Genomic DNA, 14923 nt, shown 5'->3' with positions numbered 1-14923 from the left:
TTGATTTTTTTCATTTTTTCATTAAAACATATCGTAATTGATTGTTTACCTCGGGAAACGTGAAGCTAAAGCCATCCATTGACAAGAAAAGTTTATTTACAGTCACTAAAGCCTACGAAAGCCTTATTACTCGCTTTAACTGCTTTTATAATCCCATAACTGAATTTAATTTGATTTTTTTTACAGTTTTTGATGAAAACAGATTGTAATTGATTGTTTACCTCGAGAAACGTGAAGCGAAAGCTATCCATTAAAAAGTAAAGCTTATTTATAGTCACTCATGCCTACGAAAGCCTTATTACTCGCTTTAATTGCTTTTATAATCCCATAATTGAATTTAACTTGATTGTTTTTACATTTTTTGATCAAAACAGATTGTAATAGATTGTTTACCTCGGGAAACGTGAAGCGAAAGCCATTCATTGATAAAAAAAAAGTCCATTTACAGTCATTCATGCCTTCAGAAGCCTATTACTCCATTTAAATGCCCTTATAATCTCACAAATGATTTTAAGTTGAATTTTTTTACATTTTTTGTTAGAGGATATTATAATTGAATACTTGCCTCGAGAAACGCGAAGCAAAAGCCATCCATTGGCCAGAAAAGTTCATTTATAGTCACTCATGGCTACGAAAGCCTTATTACTCGCTTTAAATGCTTTTATAGTCCCATAATTGAATTTAATTTGATATTTTTTTCATTTTTTGATTAAAACAGATCGTAATTGATTGTTTACCTTGGGAAACATGAAGCGAAAGCTATCCATTGAAAAGAAAAGCTTATTTACAGTCACTCATGCAGACGAAAGCCTTATAACTCGCTTTAAATGCTTTTATAATCCCATAATTGAATTTAATTTGATTTTTTTACATTTTTTGATTAAAACAGATTGTAATTGATTGTTTACCACGGGAAACGTGAAGCGAAAGCTCTCCATTGAAAAGAAAAGCTTATTTATAGTCACTCATGCCTACGAAAGCCTTATTACTCGCTTTAAATGCTTTTATAATCCCATAATTGAATTTAACCTGATTTTTTTACATTTTTTTATCAAAACAGATTGTAATAGATTCTTTACCTCGGGAAACGTGAAGCGAAAGCCATCCATTGATAAAAAAAAAGTCCATTTATAGTCTTTCATGCCTTCGGAAGCCTATTACTCGATTTAAATGCCTTTCTAATCTCACAAATGATTTTAAGTTGAATTTTTTTACCTATTTTGTTAGAACATATTATAATTGAATACTTGCCTCGAGAAACAGGAAGCAAAAGCCGTCCATTGGCCAGAAAAGTTCATTTATAGTCACTCATGGCTACGAAAGCCTTATTACTCGCTTTAAATGCTTTTATAATCCCATAATTGAATTTAATTTGATTTTTTTTATATTTTTTGATTAAAACAGATTGTAATTGATTGTTTACCTCGAGAAACATGAAGCGAAATCCATCCATTGACAAGAAAAGTTTATTTATAGTCACTAAAGCCTACGAAAGCCTTATTACTCGCTTTAAATGCTTTTATAATCCCATAATTGAATTTAATTTGATTTTTTTTACATTTTTTGATTAAAAGATATTGTAATTGATTATTTACCTCGGGAAACATGAAGCGAAAGCCATCCATTGACAAGAAAAGTTTTTTTATAGTCACTAAACCCTACGAAAGCCTTATTACTCGCTTTAAATGCTTTTATAATCCCTTAATTGAATTGAATTTAATTTTTTTTCATTTTTTGATTAAAACAGATCGTAATTGATTGTTTACCTCGAGAAACATGAAGCGAAAGCCATCCATTGACAAGAAAATTTTTTTATAGTCACTAAAGCCTACGAAAGCCTTATTACTCGGTTTAAATACTTTATAATCCCATAATTGAATTTAATTTGATTTTTTTTACATTTTTTGATTAAAACAGATTGTAATTGATTGTTTACCTCGGGAAACATGAAGCGAAAGCTCTCCATTGAAAAGAAAAGCTTATTTACAGTCACTCATGCTTACGAAAGCCTTATTACTCGCTTTAAATGCTTTTATAATCCCATAATTGAATTTAAGTTGATTTTTTTTTATTTTTTGATTAAAACATATCGTAATCGATTGTTTACCTCAGGAAACGAGAAGCGAAAGCTATCCATTGAAAAGAAAAGCTTATTTATAGTCACTCATGCCTATGAAAGCCTTATTACTCGCTTTAAATGCTTTTATAATCCCATAATTGAATTTAATTTCATTTTTTTTCATTTTTTGATTAAAACAGATCGTAATCGATTGTTTACCTCGGGAAACATGAAGCGAAAGCCATCCATTGACAAGAAAAGTTTATTTATAGTCACTAAAGCCTACGAAAGCCTTATTACTCGCTTTAAATGCTTTTATAATCCCATAATTGAATTTAGTTTGAATTTTTTTGCATTTTTTGATTAAAACATATTGTAATTGATTATTTACCTCGGGAAACATGAAGCGAAAGGCATCCATTGACAAGAAAAGTTTATTTATAGTCACTAAAGCCTACGAAAGCCTTATTACTCGCTTTAAATGCTTTTATAATCCCATAATTGAATTTAACTTGATTTTTTTTACATTTTTTTATCAAAACAGATTGTAATAGATTCTTTACCTCGGGAAACGTGAAGCGAAAGCCATCCATTGATAAAAAAAAAGTCCATTTATAGTCTTTCATGCCTTCAGAAGCCTATTACTCGATTTAAATGCCTTTATAATCTCACAAATGATTTCAAGTTGAATTTTTTTACCTATTCTGTTAGAACATATTATAATTGAATACTTGCCTCGAGAAACAGGAAGCAAAAGCCATCCATTGGCCAAAAAAGTTCATTTATAGTCACTCACGGCTACGAAAGCCTTATTACTCGCTTTAAATGCTTTTATAATCCCATAATTGAATTTAATTTGATTTTTTTTATATTTTTTGATTAAAGCAGATTGTAATTGATTGTTTACCTCGGGAAACATGAAGCGAAAGCCATCCATTGACAAGAAAAGTTTATTTATAGTCGCTAAAGCCTACGAAAGCCTTATTACTCGCTTTAAATGCTTTTATAATCCCATAATTGAATTTAATTTGATTTTTTTTTACATTTTTTGATTAAAACATATTGTAATTGATTATTTACCTCGGGAAACATGAAGCGAAAGCCATCCATTGACAAGAAAAGTTTTTTTATATTCACTAAAGCCTACGAAAGCCTTATTACTCGCTTTAAATGCTTTTATAATCCCATAATTGAATTGAACTTAATTGTTTTTATATTTTTTGATTAAAACAGATTGTAATTGATTGTTTACCTCAGGAAACGTGAAGCGAAAGCTATCCATTGAAAAGAAAAGCTTATTTATAGTCACTCATGCCTACGAAAGCCTTATTACTCGCTTTAAATTCTTTCATAATCCCATAATTGAATTTAATTTCATTTTTTTTCATTTTTTGATTAGAACAGATCGTAATCGATTGTTTACCTCGGGAAACATGAAGCGAAAGCCATCCATTGGCAAGAAAAGTTTATTTATAGTCACTAAAGCCTGCGAAAGCCTTATTACTCGCTTTAAATGCTTTTATAATCCCATAATTGAATTTAATTTAATTTTTTTTATTTTTTCATTAAAACAGATCGTAACTGATTGTTTACCTCGGGAAATATGAAGCGAAAGCCATCCATTGACAAGAAAAGTTTATTTATAGTCATTAAAGCCTACGAAAGCCTTATTACTCGCTTTAAATGCTTTTATAATCCCATAATTGAATTTAGTTTGACTTTTTTTGTATTTTTTGATTAAAACAGATTGTAATTGATTATTTACCTCGGGAAACATGAAGCGAAAGCCATCCATTGACAAGAAAAGTTTATTTATAGTCACTAAAGCCTACGAAAGCCTTATTACTCGCTTTAAATGCTTTTATAATCCCTTAATTGAATTGAATTTAATTTTTTTTCATTTTTTGATTAAAACAGATCGTAATTGATTGTTTACCTCGAGAAACATGAAGCGAAAGCCATCCATTGACAAGAAAAGTTTATTTATAGTCACTAAAGCCTACGAAAGCCTTATTACTCGGTTTAAATACATTATAATCCCATAATTGAATTTAATTTGATTTTTTTACATTTTTTGATTAAAACAGATTGTAATTGATTGTTTACCTCGGGAAACATGAAGCGAAAGCTCTCCATTGAAAAGAAAAGCTCATTTACAGTCACTCATGCTTACGAAAGCCTTATTACTCGCTTTAAATGATTTTATAATCCCATAATTGAATTTAATTTGATTTTTTTTTATTTTTTGATTAAAACATATCGTAATCGATTGTTTACCTCAGGAAACGAGAAGCGAAAGCTATCCATTGAAAAGAAAAGCTTATTTATAGTCACTCATGCCTACGAAAGCCTTATTACTCGCTTTAAATGCTTTTATAATCCCATAATTGAATTGAATTTCATTTTTTTTCATTTTTTGATTAAAACAGATCGTAATCGATTGTTTAGCTCAGGAAACGTGAAGCGAAAGCTATCCATTGAAAAGAAAAGCTTATTTATAGTCACTCATGCCTACGAAAGCCTTATTACTCGCTTTAAATTCTTTTATAATCCCATAATTGAATTTAATTTTATTTTTTTTCATTTTTTGATTAAAATAGATCGTAATCGATTGTTTACCTCGGGAAACGTGAAGCGAAAGCCATCCATTGACAAGAAAAGTTTATTTATAGTCACTAAAGCCTACGAAAGCCTTATTACTCGCTTTAAATGCTTTTATAATCCCATAATTGAATTTAGTTTGAATTTTTTTTGTATTTTTTGATTAAAACATATTGTAATTGATTATTTACCTCGGGAAACATGAAGCGAAAGCCATCCATTGACAAGAAAAGTTTATTTATAGTCACTAAAGCCTACGAAAGCCTTATTACTCGCTTTAAATGCTTTTATAATCGCTTAATTGAGTTTAATTTCATTTTTTTCATTTTTTGATTAAAACAGATCGTAATTGATTGTTTACCTCGGGAAAGATGAAGCGAAAGCCATCCATTGACAAGAAAAGTTTTTTTATAGTCACTAAAGCCTACGAAAGCCTTATTACTCGGTTTAAATACTTTATAATCCCATAATTGAATTTAATTTGATTTTTTTTACATTTTTTGATTAAAACAGATTGTAATTGATTGTTTACCTCGGGAAACATGAAGCGAAAGCTATCCATTGAAAATAAAAGCTTATTTACAGTCACTCATGCTTACGAAAGCCTTATTACTCGCTTTAAATGCTTTTATAATCCCATAATTGAATTTAATTTGATTTTTTTTACATTTTTTGATTAAAACAGATTGTAATTGATTGTTTACCTCGGGAAACATGAAGCGAAAGCTATCCATTGAAAAGAAAAGCTTATTTACAGTAACTCATGCTTACGAAAGCCTTATTACTCGCTCTAAATGCTTTTATAACCCCATAATTGAATTTGATTTGATTTTTTTTTATTTTTTGATTAAAACATATCGTAATCGATTGTTTACCTCAGGAAACGTGAAGCGAAAGCTATCCATTGAAAACAAAAGCTTATTTATAGTCACTCATGCCTACGAAAGCCTTATTACTCGCTTTAAATGCTTTTATAATCCCATAATTGAATTTAATTTGATTTTTTTTTATTTTTTGATTAAAACATATCGTAATCGATTGTTTACCTCAGGAAACGTGAAGCGAAAGCAATCCATTGAAAAGAAAAGCTTATTTATAGTCACTCATGCCTACGAAAGCCTTATTACTCGCTTTAAATGCTTTTATAATCCCATAATTGAATTTAGTTTGACTTTTTTTTGTATTTTTTGATTAAAACATATTGTAATTGAATATTTACCTCGAGAAACATGAAGCGAAAGCCATCCATTGACAAGAAAAGTTTATTTATAGTCACTAAAGCCTACGAAAGCCTTATTACTCGCTTTAAATGCTTTTATAATCCCTTAATTGAATTTAATTTAATTTTTTTTATTTTTTGATTAAAACAGATCGTAATTGATTGTTTACCTCGGGAAACATGAAGCGAAAGCCATCCATTGACAAGAAAAGTTTTTTTATAGTCACTAAAGCCTACGAAAGCCTTATTACTCGGTTTAAATACTTTATAATCCCATAATTGAATTGAATTTGATTTTTTTTACATTTTTTGATTAAAACAGATTGTAATTGATTGTTTACCTCGGGAAACATGAAGCGAAAGCTCTCCATTGAAAATAAAAGCTTATTTACAATCACTCATGCTTACGAAAGCCTTATTACTCGCTTTAAATGCTTTTATAATCCCATAATTGAATTTAATTTGATTTTTTTTATTTTTTGATTAAAACATATCGTAATCGATTGTTTACCTCAGGAAACGTGAAGCGAAAGCTATCCATTGAAAAGAAAAGCTTATTTATTGTCACTCAGGCCTACGAAAGCCTTATTACTCGCTTTAAATGCTTTTATAATCCCATAATTGAATTGAATTTCATTTTTTTCATTTTTTGATTAAAACATATCGTAATCGATTGTTTACCTCGGGAAACATGAAGCGAAAGCCATCCATTAACAAGAAAAGTTTATTTATAGTCACTAAAGCCTACGAAAGCCTTATTACTCGCTTTAAATGCTTTATAATCCCATAATTGAATTTAATTTGATTTGTTTTACATTTTTTGATTAAAATAGATTGTAATTGATTGTTTACCTCGGGAAACATGAAGCGAAAGCTATCCATTGAAAAGAAAAGCTTATTTACAGTCATTCATGCTTACGAAAGCCTTATTACTCGCTTTAAATGCTTTTATAATCCCATAATTGAATTTAATTTGATTTTTTTTCATTTTTTGATTAAAACATATCGTAATTGATTGTTTACCTCGGGAAACATGAAGCGAAAGCCATCCATTGACAAGAAAAGTATATTTACAGTCACTAAAGCCTACGAAAGCCTTATTACTCGCTTTAACTGCTTTTATAATCCCATAATTGAATTTAATTTGATTTTTATTACATTTTTTGATTAAAACAGATTGTAATTGATTGTTTACCTCGGGAAACGTGAAGCGAAAGCTATCCATTGAAAAGAAAAGCTTATTTATAGTCACTCATACCTACGAAAGCGTTATTACTCGCTTTAAATGCTTTTATAATCCCATAATTGAATTTAACTTGATTGTTTTTACATTTTTTGATCAAAACAGATTGTAATAGATTGTTTACCTCGGGAAAAGTGAAGCGAAAGCCATCCATTGATAAAAAAAAAGTCCATTTATAGTCATTCATGCCTTCAGAAGCCTATTACTCCATTTAAATGCCTTTATAATCTCACAAATGATTTTAAGTTGATTTTTTTTTTACATTTTTTGATTAAAACAGATTGTAATTAATTGTTTACCTCGGGAAACATGAAGCGAAAGCTATCCATTGAAAAGAAAAGCTTATTTACAGTCACTCATGCTTACGAAAGCCTTATTACTCGCTTTAAATGCTTTTATAATCCCATAATTGAATTTAATTTGATTTTTTTTCATTTTTTGATTAAAACATATTGTAATCGATTGTTTACCTCAGGAAACGTGAAGCGAAAGCTATCCATTGAAAAGAAAAGGTTATTTATCGTCACTCATGCCTACGAAAGCCTTATTACTCGCTTTAAATGCTTTTATAATCCCGTAATTGAATTTAATTTTATTTTTTTATATTTTTTGATTAAAACATGCTGTAATTGATTGTTTACCTCGAAAACGTGAAGCGAAAGCTCTCCGTTGAAAAGAAAAGCTTATTTATAGTCACTCATGGCTACGAAAGCCTTATTACCCGCTTTAAATGCATTTATAATCTCACAAATGATTTTAAGTTGAATTTTTTTACATTTTTTGTTAGAAGATATTATAATTGAATACTTGCCTTGAGAAACGCGAAGCAAAAGCCATCCATCGTCCAGAAAAGTTCATTTATAGTCACTCATGGCTACGAAAGCCTTATTACTCGCTTTAAATGCTTTTATAATCCCATAATTGAATTTAATTTGATTTTTTTTATATTTTTTGATTAAAACAGATTGTAATTGATTGTTGACCTAAGGAAACGTGAAGCGAAAGCTATCCATTGAAAAGAAAAGCTTATTTATAGTCACTCATGCCTACGAAAGCCTTATTACTCGCTTTAAATTCTTTTATAATCCCATAATTGAATTTAATTTTATTTTTTTTCATTTTTTGATTAAAATAGATCGTAATCGATTGTTTACCTCGGGAAACGTGAAGCGAAAGCCATCCATTGACAAGAAAAGTTTATTTATAGTCACTAAAGCCTACGAAAGCCTTATTACTCGCTTTAAATGCTTTTATAATCCCATAATTGAATTTAATTTAATTTTTTTTATTTTTTCATTAAAACAGATCGTAATTGATTGTTTACCTCGGGAAACATGAAGCGAAAGCCATCCATTGACAAGAAAAGTTTATTTATAGTCACTAAAGCCTACGAAAGCCTTATTACTCGCTTTAAATGCTTTTATAATCCCATAATTGAATTTAGTTTGACTTTTTTTGTATTTTTTGATTAAAACAGATTGTAATTGATTATTTACCTCGGGAAACATGAAGCGAAAGCCATCCATTGACAAGAAAAGTTTATTTATATTCACTAAAGCCTTCGAAAGCCTTATTATTCGCTTTAAATGCTTTTATAATCCCTTAATTGAATTTAATTTAATTTTTTTTCATTTTTCGATTAAAACATATCGTAATTGATTGTTTACCTCGAGAAACATGAAGCGAAAGCCATCCATTTACAAGAAAAGTTTTTTTATAGTCACTAAAGCCTACGAAAGCCTTATTACTCGGTTTAAATACTTTATAATCCCATAATTGAATTTAATTTGATTTTTTTTACATTTTTTGATTAAAACAGATTGTAATTGATTGTTTACCTCGGGAAACATGAATCGAAAGCTCTCCATTGAAAAGAAAAGCTCATTTACAGTCACTCATGCTTACGAAAGCCTTATTACTCGCTTTAAATGCTTTTATAATCCCATAATTGAATTTAATTTGATTTTTTTTACATTTTTTGATTAAAACAGATTGTAATTGATTGTTTACCTCGGGAAACATGAATCGAAAGCTCTCCATTGAAAAGAAAAGCTCATTTACAGTCACTCATGCTTACGAAAGCCTTATTACTCGCTTTAAATGCTTTTATAATCCCATAATTGAATTTAATTTGATTTTTTTTTATTTTTTGATTAAAACATATCGTAATCGATTGTTTACCTCAGGAAACGTGAAGCGAAAGCTATCCATTAAAAAGAAAAGCTTATTTATAGTCACTCATGCCTACGAAAGCCTTATTACTCGCTTTAAATGCTTTTATAATCCCACAATTGAATTGAATTTCATTTTTTTTCATTTTTTGATTAAAACAGATCGTAATCGATTGTTTACCTCGGGAAACATGAAGCGAAAGCCATCCATTGACAAGAAAAGTTTATTTATAGTCACTAAAGCCTACGAAAGCCTTATTACTCGCTTTAAATGCTTTTATAATCCCATAATTGAATTTAGTTTTACTTTTTTTTGCATTTTTTGATTAAAACAGATTGTAATTGATTATTTACCTCGGGAAACATGAAGGGAAAGCCATCAATTGACAAGAAAAGTTTATTTATAGTCACTAAAGCCTACAAAAGCCTTATTACTCGCTTTAAATGCTTTTATAATCGCTTAATTGAATTTAATTTCATTTTTTTCATTTTTTGATTAAAACAGATCGTAATTGATTGTTTACCTCGGGAAAGATGAAGCGAAAGCCATCCATTGATAAGAAAAGTTTTTTTATAGTCACTAAAGCCTGCGAAAGCCTTATTACTCGCTTCAAATACTTTATAATCCCATAATTGAATTTAATTTGATTTTTTTTTACATTTTTTGATTAAAACAGATTGTAATTGATTGTTTACCTCGGGAAACATGAAGCGAAAGCTATCCATTGAAAAGAAAAGCTTATTTACAGTCACTTATGCTTACGAAAGCCTTATTACTCGCTTTAAATGCTTTTATAATCCCATAATTGAATTTAATTTGATTTTTTTTACATTTTTTGATTAAAACAGATTGTAATTGATTGTTTACCTCGGGAAACATGAAGCGAAAGCTATCCATTGAAAAGAAAAGCTTATTTACAGTCACTCATGCTTACGAAAGCCTTATTACTCGCTTTAAATGCTTTTATAACCCCATAATTGAATTTAATTTGATTTTTTTTTCATTTTTTTATTAAAACATATCGTAATCGATTGTTTACCTCAGGAAACATAAAGCGAAAGCTATCCATTGAAAAGAAAAGCTTATTTATAGTCACTCATGCCTACGAAAGCCTTATTACTCGCTTTAATGCTTTTATAATCCCATAATTGAATTTAATTTGATTTTTTTTTATTTTTTGATTAAAACATATCGTAATCGATTGTTTACCTCAGGAAACGTGAAGCGAAAGCTATCCATTGAAAAGAAAAGCTTATTTATAGTCACTCATGCCTACGAAAGCCTTATTACTCGCTTTAAATGCTTTTATAATCCCATAATTGAATTGAATTTCATTTTTTTTTATTTTTTGATTAAAACAGATCGTAATCGATTGTTTACCTCAGGAAACGTGAAGCGAAAGCTATCCATTGAAAAGAAAAGCTTATTTATAGTCACTCATGCCTACGAAAGCCTTATTACTCGCTTTAATGCTTTTATAATCCCATAATTGAATTTAATTTGATTTTTTTTCATTTTTTTATTAAAACATATCGTAATCGATTGTTTACCTCAGGAAACGTAAAGCGAAAGCTATCCATTGAAAAGAAAAGCTTATTTATAGTCACTCATGCCTACGAAAGCCTTATTACTCGCTTTAATGCTTTTATAAACCCATAATTGAATTTAATTTGATTTTTTTTCATTTTTTTATTAAAACATATCGTAATCGATTGTTTACCTCAGGAAACGTAAAGCGAAAGCTATCCATTGAAAAGAAAAGCTTATTTATAGTCACTCATGCCTACGAAAGCCTTATTACTCGCTTTAATGCTTTTATAATCCCATAATTGAATTTAATTTGATTTTTTTTTATTTTTTGATTAAAACATATCGTAATCGATTGTTTACCTCAGGAAACGTGAAGCGAAAGCTATCCATTGAAAAGAAAAGCTTATTTATAGTCACTCATGCCTACGAAAGCCTTATTACTCGCTTTAAATGCTTTTATAACCCCATAATTGAATTTAATTTGATTTTTTTTCATTTTTTTATTAAAACATATCGTGATCGATTGTTTACCTCAGGAAACGTAAAGCGAAAGCTATCCATTGAAAAGAAAAGCTTATTTATAGTCACTCATGCCTACGAAAGCCTTATTACTCGCTTTAATGCTTTTATAACCCCATAATTGAATTTAATTTGATTTTTTTTCATATTTTTATTAAAACATATCGTAATCGATTGTTTACCTCAGGAAACGTAAAGCGAAAGCTATCCATTGAAAAGAAAAGCTTATTTATAGTCACTCATGCCTACGAAAGCCTTATTACTCGCTTTAATGCTTTTATAATCCCATAATTGAATTTAATTTGATTTTTTTTTATTTTTTGATTAAAACATATCGTAATCGATTGTTTACCTCAGGAAACGTGAAGCGAAAGCTATCCATTGAAAAGAAAAGCTTATTTATAGTCACTCATGCCTACGAAAGCCTTATTACTCGCTTTAATGCTTTTATAATCCCATAATTGAATTTAATTTGATTTTTTTTACATTTTTTGATTAAAACAGATTGTAATTGATTGTTTACCTCGGGAAACATGAAGCGAAAGCTATCCATTGAAAAGAAAAGCTTGTTTACAGTCACCCATGCTTACGAAAGCTTTATTACTCGCTTTAAATGCTTTTATAACCCCATAATTGAATTTAATTTGATTTTTTTTTATTTTTTTATTAAAACATATCGTAATCGATTGTTTACCTCAGGAAACGTAAAGCGAAAGCTATCCATTGAAAAGAAAAGCTTATTTACAGTCACTTATGCTTACGAAAGCCTTATTACTCGCTTTAAATGCTTTTATAATCCCATAATTGAATTTAATTTGATTTTTTTTACATTTTTTGATTAAAACAGATTGTAATTGATTGTTTACCTCGGGAAACATGAAGCGAAAGCTATCCATTGAAAAGAAAAGCTTGTTTACAGTCACCCATGCTTACGAAAGCTTTATTACTCGCTTTAAATGCTTTTATAACCCCATAATTGAATTTAATTTGATTTTTTTTTATTTTTTTATTAAAACATATCGTAATCGATTGTTTACCTCAGGAAACGTAAAGCGAAAGCTATCCATTGAAAAGAAAAGCTTATTTACAGTCACTTATGCTTACGAAAGCCTTATTACTCGCTTTAAATGCTTTTATAATCCCATAATTGAATTTAATTTGATTTTTTTTACATTTTTTGATTAAAACAGATTGTAATTGATTGTTTACCTCGGGAAACATGAAGCGAAAGCTATCCATTGAAAAGAAAAGCTTATTTACAGTCACTCATGCTTACGAAAGCCTTATTACTCGCTTTAAATGCTTTTATAACCCCATAATTGAATTTAATTTAATTTTTTTTTCATTTTTTTATTAAAACATATCGTAATCGATTGTTTACCTCAGGAAACATAAAGCGAAAGCTATCCATTGAAAAGAAAAGCTTATTTATAGTCACTCATGCCTACGAAAGCCTTATTACTCGCTTTAATGCTTTTATAATCCCATAATTGAATTTAATTTGATTTTTTTTTATTTTTTGATTAAAACATATCGTAATCGATTGTTTACCTCAGGAAACGTGAAGCGAAAGCTATCCATTGAAAAGAAAAGCTTATTTATAGTCACTCATGCCTACGAAAGCCTTATTACTCGCTTTAAATGCTTTTATAATCCCATAATTGAATTGAATTTCATTTTTTTTTATTTTTTGATTAAAACAGATCGTAATCGATTGTTTACCTCAGGAAACGTGAAGCGAAAGCTATCCATTGAAAAGAAAAGCTTATTTATAGTCACTCATGCCTACGAAAGCCTTATTACTCGCTTTAATGCTTTTATAATCCCATAATTGAATTTAATTTGATTTTTTTTCATTTTTTTATTAAAACATATCGTAATCGATTGTTTACCTCAGGAAACGTAAAGCGAAAGCTATCCATTGAAAAGAAAAGCTTATTTATAGTCACTCATGCCTACGAAAGCCTTATTACTCGCTTTAATGCTTTTATAAACCCATAATTGAATTTAATTTGATTTTTTTTCATTTTTTTATTAAAACATATCGTAATCGATTGTTTACCTCAGGAAACGTAAAGCGAAAGCTATCCATTGAAAAGAAAAGCTTATTTATAGTCACTCATGCCTACGAAAGCCTTATTACTCGCTTTAATGCTTTTATAATCCCATAATTGAATTTAATTTGATTTTTTTTTATTTTTTGATTAAAACATATCGTAATCGATTGTTTACCTCAGGAAACGTGAAGCGAAAGCTATCCATTGAAAAGAAAAGCTTATTTATAGTCACTCATGCCTACGAAAGCCTTATTACTCGCTTTAAATGCTTTTATAACCCCATAATTGAATTTAATTTGATTTTTTTTCATTTTTTTATTAAAACATATCGTGATCGATTGTTTACCTCAGGAAACGTAAAGCGAAAGCTATCCATTGAAAAGAAAAGCTTATTTATAGTCACTCATGCCTACGAAAGCCTTATTACTCGCTTTAATGCTTTTATAACCCCATAATTGAATTTAATTTGATTTTTTTTCATATTTTTATTAAAACATATCGTAATCGATTGTTTACCTCAGGAAACGTAAAGCGAAAGCTATCCATTGAAAAGAAAAGCTTATTTATAGTCACTCATGCCTACGAAAGCCTTATTACTCGCTTTAATGCTTTTATAATCCCATAATTGAATTTAATTTGATTTTTTTTTATTTTTTGATTAAAACATATCGTAATCGATTGTTTACCTCAGGAAACGTGAAGCGAAAGCTATCCATTGAAAAGAAAAGCTTATTTATAGTCACTCATGCCTACGAAAGCCTTATTACTCGCTTTAATGCTTTTATAATCCCATAATTGAATTTAATTTGATTTTTTTTACATTTTTTGATTAAAACAGATTGTAATTGATTGTTTAGCTCGGGAAACATGAAGCGAAAGCTATCCATTGAAAAGAAAAGCTTGTTTACAGTCACCCATGCTTACGAAAGCTTTATTACTCGCTTTAAATGCTTTTATAACCCCATAATTGAATTTAATTTGATTTTTTTTTATTTTTTTATTAAAACATATCGTAATCGATTGTTTACCTCAGGAAACGTAAAGCGAAAGCTATCCATTGAAAAGAAAAGCTTATTTACAGTCACTTATGCTTACGAAAGCCTTATTACTCGCTTTAAATGCTTTTATAATCCCATAATTGAATTTAATTTGATTTTTTTTACATTTTTTGATTAAAACAGATTGTAATTGATTGTTTACCTCGGGAAACATGAAGCGAAAGCTATCCATTGAAAAGAAAAGCTTGTTTACAGTCACCCATGCTTACGAAAGCTTTATTACTCGCTTTAAATGCTTTTATAACCCCATAATTGAATTTAATTTGATTTTTTTTTATTTTTTTATTAAAACATATCGTAATCGATTGTTTACCTCAGGAAACGTAAAGCGAAAGCTATCCATTGAAAAGAAAAGCTTATTTACAGTCACTTATGCTTACGAAAGCCTTATTACTCGCTTTAAATGCTTTTATAATCCCATAATTGAATTTAATTTGATTTTTTTTACATTTTTTGATTAAAACA

This window comes from Theobroma cacao, chromosome 3 (assembly GCF_053813885.1).
Source record: "Theobroma cacao isolate CCN51 chromosome 3, ASM5381388v1, whole genome shotgun sequence".
Taxonomy (NCBI): domain Eukaryota; kingdom Viridiplantae; phylum Streptophyta; class Magnoliopsida; order Malvales; family Malvaceae; genus Theobroma; species Theobroma cacao.
This window is presented reverse-complemented; position numbering follows the sequence as displayed.